The following is a 13,194-nucleotide window of genomic DNA, read 5'->3' on the forward strand; positions in this document are numbered from 1 at the left end:
CTCTCCGCTTCCACTCCAAAGAAAGTTACCTGTTTATTCCTATCATGCATTGGTTTTTGGGGTTTTCTTTGAGTAATGATGATCTCTTTAGTAGTCTGTTGGCGCCCTCTCCTGGAGGAATAGTTTGCTTGCTCTTGGACATTCTAAAAGAGAGGTCATGATAGACATTGAGCTTCTGAGCTCAATTGGGGAAAGTCATGGGTGATGAATGTTTGCAACCTACTGCGAAGCCTCATACCGCAATATAAGGAACGTCAAATACTAAGAAAGGGCGGCCTATGAAAGAATTACTACTTTCAATAAGTACACTTAAACGGCTAATTGGGAATAGAAAAACTGTAAAAAGCCCTCTGAGAAAGCCCCCCTCTAACCTTTGATAGTAAGCTTTTCTGTAGTCTGCCTGTTGATGTATTTTCCGTTTGAACTGTGCACAACATGAAGAGACGGAACACTGGCGGCTTGTCACAATGCCCCCCGATGACATCACAATAGCGCTGCTGCCTAGAAAACAAGCTGCGCAGAAGAAGTTGTTCTTTGGGTGGGAGGGTGGGCTAGTGGAAGGAGGGGGCAATCTCTTTTTTTCCCGGGTGGTAGGGGGATGACAGGAGAAGGGAAGCGGGTGGTGAGAAAGGTACAGAGGGCAGGGTTTGGGGGCTGGGAAGGAAAGGGAAAAGATTAGGGTTTGGGGATGATGAAAGGGCTTTCTACGGGTAAGGATGGCAAAGGGTGGCAGTGACGGAAAGTCAGGCAACCTGTCCTGTCCGTCTTTTTGTATCGTGAATTGGAAAGACTGCAAGGGGGAGGGGAGTTGCTTGCGCCCTAAAGGAGGAGTTATTCAGATTCATTGCAGTGGGCGGCGGCTGCAAAACGCACCATTCTTCTTGTTTTGGCTCTGCAAAGCAGCCTTTTCAAGGGTTGGCTTGGGTGACAAAATGTCTTGTGTAGGCGTGGGTTTGTCTCCCTCTCGCTCTCTCTCCCTAAGATGTGTCCGGCATAGGCCAGGGTGCCACTCGAGGCCCAAACCAATTCTGGTTATCGCTTCTCGGCCTTTTGGCTAAGATCAAGTGTAGTATCTGTTCTTATCAGTTTAATATCTGATACGTCCCTGGGGACCATATATTAAATGGATTTTTAGAACAGGGAGATGGAAAAAGAGCTTGCTCTGTCCACTCCACGCATTGACCTGGTATTGCAGTACCTCCAGGAACGGTGCACCCCTTCTTAACCCAGTTTCCAAAAGCAGAACTCAATTCACCTGATTCATATTAGCCCGATTTAATGAATTGGAAGAAAGCATACGTCTTCATATGCACCTCAATTTGGCCCATTCACTTTTCACACTTCCTCCTTTTGTTTTTTATCTTTCACACTTTTGACTTTCTTTATTCATCCAAATAGCAAACTCATCACCACTCAACCTGACCAACTCGGCTATGTCCCCGTGCTGCAGTTCTCTGTCTTATCTAGATCATTTGCAATTGAATGGAATAGATCCCTTTTGGACAAAGTGGATTCACCTGCTGCTGCAGTGACCACAGGTGTGATAACATCTAGAATTGGCATCTGGTGCGATCTCTCCGCTTCCACTCCAAAGAAAGTTACCTGTTTATTCCTATCATGCATTGGTTTTTGGGGTTTTCTTTGAGTAATGATGATCTCTTTAGTAGTCTGTTGGCGCCCTCTCCTGGAGGAATAGTTTGCTTGCTCTTGGACATTCTAAAAGAGAGGTCATGATAGACATTGAGCTTCTGAGCTCAATTGGGGAAAGTCATGGGTGATGAATGTTTGCAACCTACTGCGAAGCCTCATACCGCAATATAAGGAACGTCAAATACTAAGAAAGGGCGGCCTATGAAAGAATTACTACTTTCAATAAGTACACTTAAACGGCTAATTGGGAATAGAAAAACTGTAAAAAGCCCTCTGAGAAAGCCCCCCTCTAACCTTTGATAGTAAGCTTTTCTGTAGTCTGCCTGTTGATGTATTTTCCGTTTGAACTGTGCACAACATGAAGAGACGGAACACTGGCGGCTTGTCACAATGCCCCCCGATGACATCACAATAGCGCTGCTGCCTAGAAAACAAGCTGCGCAGAAGAAGTTGTTCTTTGGGTGGGAGGGTGGGCTAGTGGAAGGAGGGGGCAATCTCTTTTTTTCCCGGGTGGTAGGGGGATGACAGGAGAAGGGAAGCGGGTGGTGAGAAAGGTACAGAGGGCAGGGTTTGGGGGCTGGGAAGGAAAGGGAAAAGATTAGGGTTTGGGGATGATGAAAGGGCTTTCTACGGGTAAGGATGGCAAAGGGTGGCAGTGACGGAAAGTCAGGCAACCTGTCCTGTCCGTCTTTTTGTATCGTGAATTGGAAAGACTGCAAGGGGGAGGGGAGTTGCTTGCGCCCTAAAGGAGGAGTTATTCAGATTCATTGCAGTGGGCGGCGGCTGCAAAACGCACCATTCTTCTTGTTTTGGCTCTGCAAAGCAGCCTTTTCAAGGGTTGGCTTGGGTGACAAAATGTCTTGTGTAGGCGTGGGTTTGTCTCCCTCTCGCTCTCTCTCCCTAAGATGTGTCCGGCATAGGCCAGGGTGCCACTCGAGGCCCAAACCAATTCTGGTTATCGCTTCTCGGCCTTTTGGCTAAGATCAAGTGTAGTATCTGTTCTTATCAGTTTAATATCTGATACGTCCCCTATCTGGGGACCATATATTAAATGGATTTTTAGAACAGGGAGATGGAAAAAGAGCTTGCTCTGTCCACTCCACGCATTGACCTGGTATTGCAGTACCTCCAGGAACGGTGCACCCCTTCTTAACCCAGTTTCCAAAAGCAGAACTCAATTCACCTGATTCATATTAGCCCGATTTAATGAATTGGAAGAAAGCATACGTCTTCATATGCACCTCAATTTGGCCCATTCACTTTTCACACTTCCTCCTTTTGTTTTTTATCTTTCACACTTTTGACTTTCTTTATTCATCCAAATAGCAAACTCATCACCACTCAACCTGACCAACTCGGCTATGTCCCCGTGCTGCAGTTCTCTGTCTTATCTAGATCATTTGCAATTGAATGGAATAGATCCCTTTTGGACAAAGTGGATTCACCTGCTGCTGCAGTGACCACAGGTGTGATAACATCTAGAATTGGCATCTGGTGCGATCTCTCCGCTTCCACTCCAAAGAAAGTTACCTGTTTATTCCTATCATGCATTGGTTTTTGGGGTTTTCTTTGAGTAATGATGATCTCTTTAGTAGTCTGTTGGCGCCCTCTCCTGGAGGAATAGTTTGCTTGCTCTTGGACATTCTAAAAGAGAGGTCATGATAGACATTGAGCTTCTGAGCTCAATTGGGGAAAGTCATGGGTGATGAATGTTTGCAACCTACTGCGAAGCCTCATACCGCAATATAAGGAACGTCAAATACTAAGAAAGGGCGGCCTATGAAAGAATTACTACTTTCAATAAGTACACTTAAACGGCTAATTGGGAATAGAAAAACTGTAAAAAGCCCTCTGAGAAAGCCCCCCTCTAACCTTTGATAGTAAGCTTTTCTGTAGTCTGCCTGTTGATGTATTTTCCGTTTGAACTGTGCACAACATGAAGAGACGGAACACTGGCGGCTTGTCACAATGCCCCCCGATGACATCACAATAGCGCTGCTGCCTAGAAAACAAGCTGCGCAGAAGAAGTTGTTCTTTGGGTGGGAGGGTGGGCTAGTGGAAGGAGGGGGCAATCTCTTTTTTTCCCGGGTGGTAGGGGGATGACAGGAGAAGGGAAGCGGGTGGTGAGAAAGGTACAGAGGGCAGGGTTTGGGGGCTGGGAAGGAAAGGGAAAAGATTAGGGTTTGGGGATGATGAAAGGGCTTTCTACGGGTAAGGATGGCAAAGGGTGGCAGTGACGGAAAGTCAGGCAACCTGTCCTGTCCGTCTTTTTGTATCGTGAATTGGAAAGACTGCAAGGGGGAGGGGAGTTGCTTGCGCCCTAAAGGAGGAGTTATTCAGATTCATTGCAGTGGGCGGCGGCTGCAAAACGCACCATTCTTCTTGTTTTGGCTCTGCAAAGCAGCCTTTTCAAGGGTTGGCTTGGGTGACAAAATGTCTTGTGTAGGCGTGGGTTTGTCTCCCTCTCGCTCTCTCTCCCTAAGATGTGTCCGGCATAGGCCAGGGTGCCACTCGAGGCCCAAACCAATTCTGGTTATCGCTTCTCGGCCTTTTGGCTAAGATCAAGTGTAGTATCTGTTCTTATCAGTTTAATATCTGATACGTCCCCTATCTGGGGACCATATATTAAATGGATTTTTAGAACAGGGAGATGGAAAAAGAGCTTGCTCTGTCCACTCCACGCATTGACCTGGTATTGCAGTACCTCCAGGAACGGTGCACCCCTTCTTAACCCAGTTTCCAAAAGCAGAACTCAATTCACCTGATTCATATTAGCCCGATTTAATGAATTGGAAGAAAGCATACGTCTTCATATGCACCTCAATTTGGCCCATTCACTTTTCACACTTCCTCCTTTTGTTTTTTATCTTTCACACTTTTGACTTTCTTTATTCATCCAAATAGCAAACTCATCACCACTCAACCTGACCAACTCGGCTATGTCCCCGTGCTGCAGTTCTCTGTCTTATCTAGATCATTTGCAATTGAATGGAATAGATCCCTTTTGGACAAAGTGGATTCACCTGCTGCTGCAGTGACCACAGGTGTGATAACATCTAGAATTGGCATCTGGTGCGATCTCTCCGCTTCCACTCCAAAGAAAGTTACCTGTTTATTCCTATCATGCATTGGTTTTTGGGGTTTTCTTTGAGTAATGATGATCTCTTTAGTAGTCTGTTGGCGCCCTCTCCTGGAGGAATAGTTTGCTTGCTCTTGGACATTCTAAAAGAGAGGTCATGATAGACATTGAGCTTCTGAGCTCAATTGGGGAAAGTCATGGGTGATGAATGTTTGCAACCTACTGCGAAGCCTCATACCGCAATATAAGGAACGTCAAATACTAAGAAAGGGCGGCCTATGAAAGAATTACTACTTTCAATAAGTACACTTAAACGGCTAATTGGGAATAGAAAAACTGTAAAAAGCCCTCTGAGAAAGCCCCCCTCTAACCTTTGATAGTAAGCTTTTCTGTAGTCTGCCTGTTGATGTATTTTCCGTTTGAACTGTGCACAACATGAAGAGACGGAACACTGGCGGCTTGTCACAATGCCCCCCGATGACATCACAATAGCGCTGCTGCCTAGAAAACAAGCTGCGCAGAAGAAGTTGTTCTTTGGGTGGGAGGGTGGGCTAGTGGAAGGAGGGGGCAATCTCTTTTTTTCCCGGGTGGTAGGGGGATGACAGGAGAAGGGAAGCGGGTGGTGAGAAAGGTACAGAGGGCAGGGTTTGGGGGCTGGGAAGGAAAGGGAAAAGATTAGGGTTTGGGGATGATGAAAGGGCTTTCTACGGGTAAGGATGGCAAAGGGTGGCAGTGACGGAAAGTCAGGCAACCTGTCCTGTCCGTCTTTTTGTATCGTGAATTGGAAAGACTGCAAGGGGGAGGGGAGTTGCTTGCGCCCTAAAGGAGGAGTTATTCAGATTCATTGCAGTGGGCGGCGGCTGCAAAACGCACCATTCTTCTTGTTTTGGCTCTGCAAAGCAGCCTTTTCAAGGGTTGGCTTGGGTGACAAAATGTCTTGTGTAGGCGTGGGTTTGTCTCCCTCTCGCTCTCTCTCCCTAAGATGTGTCCGGCATAGGCCAGGGTGCCACTCGAGGCCCAAACCAATTCTGGTTATCGCTTCTCGGCCTTTTGGCTAAGATCAAGTGTAGTATCTGTTCTTATCAGTTTAATATCTGATACGTCCCCTATCTGGGGACCATATATTAAATGGATTTTTAGAACAGGGAGATGGAAAAAGAGCTTGCTCTGTCCACTCCACGCATTGACCTGGTATTGCAGTACCTCCAGGAACGGTGCACCCCTTCTTAACCCAGTTTCCAAAAGCAGAACTCAATTCACCTGATTCATATTAGCCCGATTTAATGAATTGGAAGAAAGCATACGTCTTCATATGCACCTCAATTTGGCCCATTCACTTTTCACACTTCCTCCTTTTGTTTTTTATCTTTCACACTTTTGACTTTCTTTATTCATCCAAATAGCAAACTCATCACCACTCAACCTGACCAACTCGGCTATGTCCCCGTGCTGCAGTTCTCTGTCTTATCTAGATCATTTGCAATTGAATGGAATAGATCCCTTTTGGACAAAGTGGATTCACCTGCTGCTGCAGTGACCACAGGTGTGATAACATCTAGAATTGGCATCTGGTGCGATCTCTCCGCTTCCACTCCAAAGAAAGTTACCTGTTTATTCCTATCATGCATTGGTTTTTGGGGTTTTCTTTGAGTAATGATGATCTCTTTAGTAGTCTGTTGGCGCCCTCTCCTGGAGGAATAGTTTGCTTGCTCTTGGACATTCTAAAAGAGAGGTCATGATAGACATTGAGCTTCTGAGCTCAATTGGGGAAAGTCATGGGTGATGAATGTTTGCAACCTACTGCGAAGCCTCATACCGCAATATAAGGAACGTCAAATACTAAGAAAGGGCGGCCTATGAAAGAATTACTACTTTCAATAAGTACACTTAAACGGCTAATTGGGAATAGAAAAACTGTAAAAAGCCCTCTGAGAAAGCCCCCCTCTAACCTTTGATAGTAAGCTTTTCTGTAGTCTGCCTGTTGATGTATTTTCCGTTTGAACTGTGCACAACATGAAGAGACGGAACACTGGCGGCTTGTCACAATGCCCCCCGATGACATCACAATAGCGCTGCTGCCTAGAAAACAAGCTGCGCAGAAGAAGTTGTTCTTTGGGTGGGAGGGTGGGCTAGTGGAAGGAGGGGGCAATCTCTTTTTTTCCCGGGTGGTAGGGGGATGACAGGAGAAGGGAAGCGGGTGGTGAGAAAGGTACAGAGGGCAGGGTTTGGGGGCTGGGAAGGAAAGGGAAAAGATTAGGGTTTGGGGATGATGAAAGGGCTTTCTACGGGTAAGGATGGCAAAGGGTGGCAGTGACGGAAAGTCAGGCAACCTGTCCTGTCCGTCTTTTTGTATCGTGAATTGGAAAGACTGCAAGGGGGAGGGGAGTTGCTTGCGCCCTAAAGGAGGAGTTATTCAGATTCATTGCAGTGGGCGGCGGCTGCAAAACGCACCATTCTTCTTGTTTTGGCTCTGCAAAGCAGCCTTTTCAAGGGTTGGCTTGGGTGACAAAATGTCTTGTGTAGGCGTGGGTTTGTCTCCCTCTCGCTCTCTCTCCCTAAGATGTGTCCGGCATAGGCCAGGGTGCCACTCGAGGCCCAAACCAATTCTGGTTATCGCTTCTCGGCCTTTTGGCTAAGATCAAGTGTAGTATCTGTTCTTATCAGTTTAATATCTGATACGTCCCCTATCTGGGGACCATATATTAAATGGATTTTTAGAACAGGGAGATGGAAAAAGAGCTTGCTCTGTCCACTCCACGCATTGACCTGGTATTGCAGTACCTCCAGGAACGGTGCACCCCTTCTTAACCCAGTTTCCAAAAGCAGAACTCAATTCACCTGATTCATATTAGCCCGATTTAATGAATTGGAAGAAAGCATACGTCTTCATATGCACCTCAATTTGGCCCATTCACTTTTCACACTTCCTCCTTTTGTTTTTTATCTTTCACACTTTTGACTTTCTTTATTCATCCAAATAGCAAACTCATCACCACTCAACCTGACCAACTCGGCTATGTCCCCGTGCTGCAGTTCTCTGTCTTATCTAGATCATTTGCAATTGAATGGAATAGATCCCTTTTGGACAAAGTGGATTCACCTGCTGCTGCAGTGACCACAGGTGTGATAACATCTAGAATTGGCATCTGGTGCGATCTCTCCGCTTCCACTCCAAAGAAAGTTACCTGTTTATTCCTATCATGCATTGGTTTTTGGGGTTTTCTTTGAGTAATGATGATCTCTTTAGTAGTCTGTTGGCGCCCTCTCCTGGAGGAATAGTTTGCTTGCTCTTGGACATTCTAAAAGAGAGGTCATGATAGACATTGAGCTTCTGAGCTCAATTGGGGAAAGTCATGGGTGATGAATGTTTGCAACCTACTGCGAAGCCTCATACCGCAATATAAGGAACGTCAAATACTAAGAAAGGGCGGCCTATGAAAGAATTACTACTTTCAATAAGTACACTTAAACGGCTAATTGGGAATAGAAAAACTGTAAAAAGCCCTCTGAGAAAGCCCCCCTCTAACCTTTGATAGTAAGCTTTTCTGTAGTCTGCCTGTTGATGTATTTTCCGTTTGAACTGTGCACAACATGAAGAGACGGAACACTGGCGGCTTGTCACAATGCCCCCCGATGACATCACAATAGCGCTGCTGCCTAGAAAACAAGCTGCGCAGAAGAAGTTGTTCTTTGGGTGGGAGGGTGGGCTAGTGGAAGGAGGGGGCAATCTCTTTTTTTCCCGGGTGGTAGGGGGATGACAGGAGAAGGGAAGCGGGTGGTGAGAAAGGTACAGAGGGCAGGGTTTGGGGGCTGGGAAGGAAAGGGAAAAGATTAGGGTTTGGGGATGATGAAAGGGCTTTCTACGGGTAAGGATGGCAAAGGGTGGCAGTGACGGAAAGTCAGGCAACCTGTCCTGTCCGTCTTTTTGTATCGTGAATTGGAAAGACTGCAAGGGGGAGGGGAGTTGCTTGCGCCCTAAAGGAGGAGTTATTCAGATTCATTGCAGTGGGCGGCGGCTGCAAAACGCACCATTCTTCTTGTTTTGGCTCTGCAAAGCAGCCTTTTCAAGGGTTGGCTTGGGTGACAAAATGTCTTGTGTAGGCGTGGGTTTGTCTCCCTCTCGCTCTCTCTCCCTAAGATGTGTCCGGCATAGGCCAGGGTGCCACTCGAGGCCCAAACCAATTCTGGTTATCGCTTCTCGGCCTTTTGGCTAAGATCAAGTGTAGTATCTGTTCTTATCAGTTTAATATCTGATACGTCCCCTATCTGGGGACCATATATTAAATGGATTTTTAGAACAGGGAGATGGAAAAAGAGCTTGCTCTGTCCACTCCACGCATTGACCTGGTATTGCAGTACCTCCAGGAACGGTGCACCCCTTCTTAACCCAGTTTCCAAAAGCAGAACTCAATTCACCTGATTCATATTAGCCCGATTTAATGAATTGGAAGAAAGCATACGTCTTCATATGCACCTCAATTTGGCCCATTCACTTTTCACACTTCCTCCTTTTGTTTTTTATCTTTCACACTTTTGACTTTCTTTATTCATCCAAATAGCAAACTCATCACCACTCAACCTGACCAACTCGGCTATGTCCCCGTGCTGCAGTTCTCTGTCTTATCTAGATCATTTGCAATTGAATGGAATAGATCCCTTTTGGACAAAGTGGATTCACCTGCTGCTGCAGTGACCACAGGTGTGATAACATCTAGAATTGGCATCTGGTGCGATCTCTCCGCTTCCACTCCAAAGAAAGTTACCTGTTTATTCCTATCATGCATTGGTTTTTGGGGTTTTCTTTGAGTAATGATGATCTCTTTAGTAGTCTGTTGGCGCCCTCTCCTGGAGGAATAGTTTGCTTGCTCTTGGACATTCTAAAAGAGAGGTCATGATAGACATTGAGCTTCTGAGCTCAATTGGGGAAAGTCATGGGTGATGAATGTTTGCAACCTACTGCGAAGCCTCATACCGCAATATAAGGAACGTCAAATACTAAGAAAGGGCGGCCTATGAAAGAATTACTACTTTCAATAAGTACACTTAAACGGCTAATTGGGAATAGAAAAACTGTAAAAAGCCCTCTGAGAAAGCCCCCCTCTAACCTTTGATAGTAAGCTTTTCTGTAGTCTGCCTGTTGATGTATTTTCCGTTTGAACTGTGCACAACATGAAGAGACGGAACACTGGCGGCTTGTCACAATGCCCCCCGATGACATCACAATAGCGCTGCTGCCTAGAAAACAAGCTGCGCAGAAGAAGTTGTTCTTTGGGTGGGAGGGTGGGCTAGTGGAAGGAGGGGGCAATCTCTTTTTTTCCCGGGTGGTAGGGGGATGACAGGAGAAGGGAAGCGGGTGGTGAGAAAGGTACAGAGGGCAGGGTTTGGGGGCTGGGAAGGAAAGGGAAAAGATTAGGGTTTGGGGATGATGAAAGGGCTTTCTACGGGTAAGGATGGCAAAGGGTGGCAGTGACGGAAAGTCAGGCAACCTGTCCTGTCCGTCTTTTTGTATCGTGAATTGGAAAGACTGCAAGGGGGAGGGGAGTTGCTTGCGCCCTAAAGGAGGAGTTATTCAGATTCATTGCAGTGGGCGGCGGCTGCAAAACGCACCATTCTTCTTGTTTTGGCTCTGCAAAGCAGCCTTTTCAAGGGTTGGCTTGGGTGACAAAATGTCTTGTGTAGGCGTGGGTTTGTCTCCCTCTCGCTCTCTCTCCCTAAGATGTGTCCGGCATAGGCCAGGGTGCCACTCGAGGCCCAAACCAATTCTGGTTATCGCTTCTCGGCCTTTTGGCTAAGATCAAGTGTAGTATCTGTTCTTATCAGTTTAATATCTGATACGTCCCCTATCTGGGGACCATATATTAAATGGATTTTTAGAACAGGGAGATGGAAAAAGAGCTTGCTCTGTCCACTCCACGCATTGACCTGGTATTGCAGTACCTCCAGGAACGGTGCACCCCTTCTTAACCCAGTTTCCAAAAGCAGAACTCAATTCACCTGATTCATATTAGCCCGATTTAATGAATTGGAAGAAAGCATACGTCTTCATATGCACCTCAATTTGGCCCATTCACTTTTCACACTTCCTCCTTTTGTTTTTTATCTTTCACACTTTTGACTTTCTTTATTCATCCAAATAGCAAACTCATCACCACTCAACCTGACCAACTCGGCTATGTCCCCGTGCTGCAGTTCTCTGTCTTATCTAGATCATTTGCAATTGAATGGAATAGATCCCTTTTGGACAAAGTGGATTCACCTGCTGCTGCAGTGACCACAGGTGTGATAACATCTAGAATTGGCATCTGGTGCGATCTCTCCGCTTCCACTCCAAAGAAAGTTACCTGTTTATTCCTATCATGCATTGGTTTTTGGGGTTTTCTTTGAGTAATGATGATCTCTTTAGTAGTCTGTTGGCGCCCTCTCCTGGAGGAATAGTTTGCTTGCTCTTGGACATTCTAAAAGAGAGGTCATGATAGACATTGAGCTTCTGAGCTCAATTGGGGACAGTCATGGGTGATGAATGTTTGCAACCTACTGCGAAGCCTCATACCGCAATATAAGGAACGTCAAATACTAAGAAAGGGCGGCCTATGAAAGAATTACTACTTTCAATAAGTACACTTAAACGGCTAATTGGGAATAGAAAAACTGTAAAAAGCCCTCTGAGAAAGCCCCCCTCTAACCTTTGATAGTAAGCTTTTCTGTAGTCTGCCTGTTGATGTATTTTCCGTTTGAACTGTGCACAACATGAAGAGACGGAACACTGGCGGCTTGTCACAATGCCCCCCGATGACATCACAATAGCGCTGCTGCCTAGAAAACAAGCTGCGCAGAAGAAGTTGTTCTTTGGGTGGGAGGGTGGGCTAGTGGAAGGAGGGGGCAATCTCTTTTTTTCCCGGGTGGTAGGGGGATGACAGGAGAAGGGAAGCGGGTGGTGAGAAAGGTACAGAGGGCAGGGTTTGGGGGCTGGGAAGGAAAGGGAAAAGATTAGGGTTTGGGGATGATGAAAGGGCTTTCTACGGGTAAGGATGGCAAAGGGTGGCAGTGACGGAAAGTCAGGCAACCTGTCCTGTCCGTCTTTTTGTATCGTGAATTGGAAAGACTGCAAGGGGGAGGGGAGTTGCTTGCGCCCTAAAGGAGGAGTTATTCAGATTCATTGCAGTGGGCGGCGGCTGCAAAACGCACCATTCTTCTTGTTTTGGCTCTGCAAAGCAGCCTTTTCAAGGGTTGGCTTGGGTGACAAAATGTCTTGTGTAGGCGTGGGTTTGTCTCCCTCTCGCTCTCTCTCCCTAAGATGTGTCCGGCATAGGCCAGGGTGCCACTCGAGGCCCAAACCAATTCTGGTTATCGCTTCTCGGCCTTTTGGCTAAGATCAAGTGTAGTATCTGTTCTTATCAGTTTAATATCTGATACGTCCCCTATCTGGGGACCATATATTAAATGGATTTTTAGAACAGGGAGATGGAAAAAGAGCTTGCTCTGTCCACTCCACGCATTGACCTGGTATTGCAGTACCTCCAGGAACGGTGCACCCCTTCTTAACCCAGTTTCCAAAAGCAGAACTCAATTCACCTGATTCATATTAGCCCGATTTAATGAATTGGAAGAAAGCATACGTCTTCATATGCACCTCAATTTGGCCCATTCACTTTTCACACTTCCTCCTTTTGTTTTTTATCTTTCACACTTTTGACTTTCTTTATTCATCCAAATAGCAAACTCATCACCACTCAACCTGACCAACTCGGCTATGTCCCCGTGCTGCAGTTCTCTGTCTTATCTAGATCATTTGCAATTGAATGGAATAGATCCCTTTTGGACAAAGTGGATTCACCTGCTGCTGCAGTGACCACAGGTGTGATAACATCTAGAATTGGCATCTGGTGCGATCTCTCCGCTTCCACTCCAAAGAAAGTTACCTGTTTATTCCTATCATGCATTGGTTTTTGGGGTTTTCTTTGAGTAATGATGATCTCTTTAGTAGTCTGTTGGCGCCCTCTCCTGGAGGAATAGTTTGCTTGCTCTTGGACATTCTAAAAGAGAGGTCATGATAGACATTGAGCTTCTGAGCTCAATTGGGGAAAGTCATGGGTGATGAATGTTTGCAACCTACTGCGAAGCCTCATACCGCAATATAAGGAACGTCAAATACTAAGAAAGGGCGGCCTATGAAAGAATTACTACTTTCAATAAGTACACTTAAACGGCTAATTGGGAATAGAAAAACTGTAAAAAGCCCTCTGAGAAAGCCCCCCTCTAACCTTTGATAGTAAGCTTTTCTGTAGTCTGCCTGTTGATGTATTTTCCGTTTGAACTGTGCACAACATGAAGAGACGGAACACTGGCGGCTTGTCACAATGCCCCCCGATGACATCACAATAGCGCTGCTGCCTAGAAAACAAGCTGCGCAGAAGAAGTTGTTCTTTGGGTGGGAGGGTGGGCTAGTGGAAGGAGGGGGCAATCTC

At 46.2% G+C, this 13,194-nt stretch overlaps 8 non-coding genes across 8 annotated transcripts; all 8 read left to right on the forward strand.

The window, feature by feature from the left end:
* The first annotated feature begins 1,034 nt into the window (after nt 1–1,034).
* On the forward strand, nt 1,035–1,220 carry LOC142271240 (U2 spliceosomal RNA). The gene has a single exon (XR_012736391.1). It is a non-coding gene; the product is annotated as a U2 spliceosomal RNA (small nuclear RNA).
* A 1,387-nt stretch (nt 1,221–2,607) lies between these two features.
* LOC142271215 (U2 spliceosomal RNA) lies at nt 2,608–2,798 on the forward strand. The gene has a single exon (XR_012736368.1). It is a non-coding gene; the product is annotated as a U2 spliceosomal RNA (small nuclear RNA).
* A 1,387-nt stretch (nt 2,799–4,185) lies between these two features.
* LOC142271216 (U2 spliceosomal RNA) lies at nt 4,186–4,376 on the forward strand. The gene has a single exon (XR_012736369.1). It is a non-coding gene; the product is annotated as a U2 spliceosomal RNA (small nuclear RNA).
* A 1,387-nt stretch (nt 4,377–5,763) lies between these two features.
* Nucleotides 5,764–5,954, forward strand: LOC142271217 (U2 spliceosomal RNA). The gene has a single exon (XR_012736370.1). It is a non-coding gene; the product is annotated as a U2 spliceosomal RNA (small nuclear RNA).
* A 1,387-nt stretch (nt 5,955–7,341) lies between these two features.
* Nucleotides 7,342–7,532, forward strand: LOC142271218 (U2 spliceosomal RNA). Its single transcript, XR_012736371.1, has one exon. It is a non-coding gene; the product is annotated as a U2 spliceosomal RNA (small nuclear RNA).
* Nucleotides 7,533–8,919: 1,387 nt separating this feature from the next.
* Nucleotides 8,920–9,110, forward strand: LOC142271219 (U2 spliceosomal RNA). Its single transcript, XR_012736372.1, has one exon. It is a non-coding gene; the product is annotated as a U2 spliceosomal RNA (small nuclear RNA).
* A 1,387-nt stretch (nt 9,111–10,497) lies between these two features.
* LOC142271220 (U2 spliceosomal RNA) lies at nt 10,498–10,688 on the forward strand. The gene has a single exon (XR_012736373.1). It is a non-coding gene; the product is annotated as a U2 spliceosomal RNA (small nuclear RNA).
* Nucleotides 10,689–12,075: 1,387 nt separating this feature from the next.
* Nucleotides 12,076–12,266, forward strand: LOC142271221 (U2 spliceosomal RNA). Its single transcript, XR_012736374.1, has one exon. It is a non-coding gene; the product is annotated as a U2 spliceosomal RNA (small nuclear RNA).
* Nucleotides 12,267–13,194: the final 928 nt, after the last annotated feature.

This window comes from Anomaloglossus baeobatrachus, unplaced genomic scaffold, assembly GCF_048569485.1.
Source record: "Anomaloglossus baeobatrachus isolate aAnoBae1 unplaced genomic scaffold, aAnoBae1.hap1 Scaffold_3359, whole genome shotgun sequence".
NCBI lineage: Eukaryota > Metazoa > Chordata > Amphibia > Anura > Aromobatidae > Anomaloglossus > Anomaloglossus baeobatrachus.